A 4,712-nucleotide genomic window follows, 5' to 3' on the forward strand; every position below is an offset into this window, starting at 1 on the left:
CACTGAGGAAGGCTTTCTTATCTCTTCTTGCTATTCTTTGGAACTCTGCATTCAGATGTTTATATCTTTCCTTTTCTCCTATGCTTTGCCGTTCTCTTCTCTTCTTTTCACACCTATTTGTAAGGCCTCCCCAGACAGCCATTTTGCTTTTTTGCATTTCTTTTCCATGGGAATGGTCTTGATCCCTGTCTCCTGTACAATGTCAGGAACCTCTGTCCATAGTTCATCAGGCACTCTATCAGATCTAGGCCCTTAAATCTATTTCTTCACTTCCACTGTATAATCATAAGGGATTTGATTTAGGTCATACCTGAATGGTCTAGTGGTTTTCCCTACTTTCTTCAATTTCAGTCTGAATTTGGTAATAAGGAGTTCATGATCTGAGCCACAGTCAGCTCCTGGTCTTGTTTTTGTTGACTGTATAGAGCGTCTCCATCTTTGGCTGCAAAGAATATAATCAATCTGATTTCGGTGTTGACCATCTGGTGATGTCCATGTGTAGAGTCTTCTCTTGTGTTATTGGAAGAGGGTGTTTGCTATGACCAGTGCATTTTCTTGGCAAAACTCTATTAGTTTAGTAAATTCTATAAGTTTAGTTAGTATTAATACCTCATACCAGTGGAATCATGTAGCATTTTTCCTTCTGTGATTGCCTTATTTCACTTCCCATATTGTCCTCCAGATTTACCCATGCTGTTGCAAATTTCCTTCTGAAAATCCTGAGGCTGAATAATATTCCATTGTATGTATGCACCAGTTTCTCTATTCATCCGTCTTTCCTCTTTCTATTACAATGGAAGAGCTAATGGTGAAGGCTTACCTTTAATTGACAATTGAATATTAAAGTGGGAAAGAGTAGCAAAGGTCGCTCAGCTGTCACTTTGGGCTTCATATCAGATTGTTTGGGGGAGCCGTTTAACTGTTCAGAATCATCTCCACCGTCCTCCTTTCTGCTCTCACCTAGATCTTCTTTTCAGTGTCTACCTGTTGTCAACACAGACCAAAAGCTGAGCCTGCTCTAGAAATAAATCCAGATCCACTTAAGCCAATTAGCACCTTCATCCCTTCAGGCGACTCTTATTATTCCAAGACCAGACATGTGATGCGATTTAAGCCTATCTAATTAGGAGAGAAGCTCTCAACCAGGGGTGATTTCGCCCCAGGAGACATCGGCCAATGTCTGGAGACATTTGGTTGTCACAGCTCAGGGTGGGGAGGATTTCTGCTGTTTGTACCTAATGGGTAGAGCCCAGAATGCTTCTTGTTAGTGTTAGAGTTAGTCGCTCAGTCCTGTCTGACTCTTTGTGACCCCATGGACTGTAGCCCACCAGGCTCCTCTCTCCACATACTTCTTACCATCCTACAGTGCTCAAGACAGACCCCCACATTCCCAAATTAGACAACCCAAATGTCACTAGTGTCAAGTTCAAGAAATCCTGAATTAGGCATTAAAAATGTCATGCGCTTGAGAGGGAAACAAGTTTAGAATAAAACTGACCTGGTAGGAAGTAGAGCAAAAAAGTGGAAAGACACAGTATCTGTCCCTTTACTGATGGTGTTAGGTCAATGACCTGCTGAATCAAAGCTGAAGTCCAAGGACTTTCTACTTGTTTGAGCCAATTAATCCCCTTTACTTTTTTATTCCATTTTAAACTTTTCTTTTATATTGAGGTATAGCTGATTAGGGCTTCCTTGGTGGCTCAGCTGGTAAAGAATCCACCTGCAATGCGGGAGACCTTGGTTTGATCCTTGGATTGGGAAGATCCCCTGGAGAAGGAAACAACTGCCCACTGCAGTATACAGTCCAGAATTCCATGGACTGTATAGTCCACAGGGTCACAGAGAGCTGGACACCACCTAGTGACTTTCACTTTATAGCTGATTAACAGTGTTGTGATACTTTCAGGTGGACAGGGAAGGGACTCAGCCACATATTTCCATGTATCCATTCTCCCTCAAACTCCCCTTCCATCCAGGCTTTCACATACAGTGAGAAGAATTCCCTGTGCTCTACAGTAGGTACTTTTGTTAGTTATCCACTTTGAATGTTGCAGTGTGTACATGTCCATCCCACACCCAAACTCCCTAACTATCCTTTCCCCCAATCCTTCCCCCTGGCCACCATAAATTCATTCTTTGAATCTATTTCTGTTTTGTAAATAAGTTCATTTGTATCACTTCTTTTTGGAGTCTGCATATAAGGGATATTATAGGATATCTCTCCTTCTCTGTCTGACTCACTTCACTCAATATGACAGTCTCTAGGTCCATCCATTTTGCTGCAAATGGCATTATTTTATTCTTTTTAATGTCTGAGTAATATTTCCTTGTATACATGTACCATATCTTCTTTATCCATTCCTCTGTCAATAGATGTATGAGGGCTTGCATGTCTTAGCTATTGTAAACAGTGCTGCAATGAACACTGGGGCACATGTGTCCTTCAGGACCGTGTTTTTCTCCAGATACATGCTCAGGAGTGGGAGTGCAGGGTCATATGGTAGCTCTATTCTTTAAGGAACCTCCATACTGTCCTTCATAGTGGCTGTACCACTTTCCATTCCCTTCAACAGTGTAGGAGGGTTCCCTTCTCTCCACACCCTCTCTAGCATTTACTGTTTATGGTAAATCCCCTTTATTTTTAGTAGTTTTAAGCTGCAACTGATGTTCTTCTAAACTTTTGAGTACTGTATAAAAGAATGGAAAGGAGAAATGTAGATATGAAAAAAAGGGAAAGAGAGGAAAGAACCTAAGATAGCGACTAAAGAGAACAGCAGCTACAGCCTGATCTGCAGAGAAAGATAACAAGTGACTGTCCACCAATCTGGCCTTTCCCACCTACCATTTGGGAGTCACTGGAATTATTAACATTGTAGAGGATGAAAGACATACATAATCATGATTTTGTCTTTCCTCAAAGAACCACAGACATTCATCAAGGAAATAAAACAAAACATCCACCAAAAAAGAGTACAGGAAAGATAAGAGAAAGGATTTTTTAAAAACATGACACAAAAAGCACAAACCATAAAGGAAACAGCTGATAAATATGATCACATTAAAATTTAAAACTTTCAAATATCAAAAAAACACCATAAGCAAAGTGAAAAAAACAGCGCAGAATGAGAGGAGGTATTTGCAATTCAAAATGCATAAAATTAACAAAAGATTAGTATCCAGAATATAACTCCCACTCAGTATAAAAGCTGTGCATGAGAATGGTAAACACTAAATCCATGATAGAGATGACTGTGGAAGGATCAGAGAAGAGTAAAAACAGAGAAGGGAATGAAAGGGATCTCAACAGTGTATAGTCATCCTTTGGGAGCCATAGGGGATTGGTTGCAGCAGCCTCCATGGACACAGAGTGTCCACTGTGTTTCTCTGTTTTCTTTAATCTGAAGCAAATTAAGACAATGAATGAAAATCAATACAATAATTTAATGAAACTAGGTGAGGGAAACATGAGAGTATTTTTTAATATCTTCTATACAAAGCTATGATTTTTCCACTACTCATGTATGGATGTGAGAGTTAGACGATAAAGAAGACTGAGCATGGAATAATTGATGCTTTTGAATTGTGGTGGTGGAGAAGACGCATGAGAGTCCCTTGGACAGCAAGAGATTAAACCAGTCAATCCTAAAGAAAATGAACCCTGGATATTCATTGGAAGGATGGATGCTGACACTGAAGCTCCATCCTTTGGCCCCTGATATGAAAAGCCAACTCATTGGAAAAAAGTCTAATGCTGGGAAGGACTGAGGGCAGGAAGAGAAGAGGGTGACAGAGGATGAGACAGTTGGATGGCATCACCAACACAATGGACCTGAGTTTGAGCAGACTCCAGGAGATGATGAAGGACAGGGAAGCCTGGTATGCTGCAGAGGTCACAGGGTTAGACATGACCTAGCAACTGAACAACAACAGCAGATCCTCTATTCTAATTTGTATCTTTCATATCAGTCAGTTCAGTCAGCTGTGAACTGACTGTGTCTGACTCTTTGCAACCCATGAACTACAGCACAACAGGCCTCCCTATCCATCACCAATTCCTGGAGCTTGTCCATTGAGTCAGTGGTGCCATCCAAGCATCTCATCCTCTGTCGTCCCCTTCTCCTCCACCCTCAATCTTTCCCAGCATCAGGGTCTTTTCAAATGAGTCAGCTTTTCTCATCAGGTGGCGGAAGTATTGGAGTTTCAACTTCAACATCAGTCCCTCCAATGAACACCCAGGACTGACCTCCTTTAGGATGGACTGGTTGGATCTCCTTGCAGTCCAAGGGACTCCCAGAGTCTCCTCCCACACCACACTTCAAAAGCATCAATTCTTCGGTGCTCAGCTTTCTTTATAGTCCAACTCTCACATCCATACATGATTACTGGAAAAACCATAGCCTTGACTAGATGAACCTTTGTTGACAAAGTAATGTCTCTGCTGTTTAATATGCTGTCTAGGTTGGTCATAATTCTCCTCCCAAGGAGCAAGCATCTTTTAATTTCATGGCTGCAATCACCATCCACAGTGATTTTGGAGCCCAGAAAAATAAAGTCTCTCACTGTTTCCACTGTTTCCTCATCTATTTGTCGTGAAGTGTTGGGACTAGATGCTATGATCGTAGGTTTCTGAATGTTGAGCTTTAAGCCAACTTTTTCACTCTCCTCTTTCACTTGCATCAAGAGGCTCTTTAGTTCTTCTTTACTTTTTTCCA

The sequence above is a fragment of the Bison bison genome, unplaced genomic scaffold (genome assembly GCF_000754665.1).
Source record: "Bison bison bison isolate TAMUID 2011002044 unplaced genomic scaffold, Bison_UMD1.0 scf7180017864506, whole genome shotgun sequence".
NCBI lineage: Eukaryota > Metazoa > Chordata > Mammalia > Artiodactyla > Bovidae > Bison > Bison bison.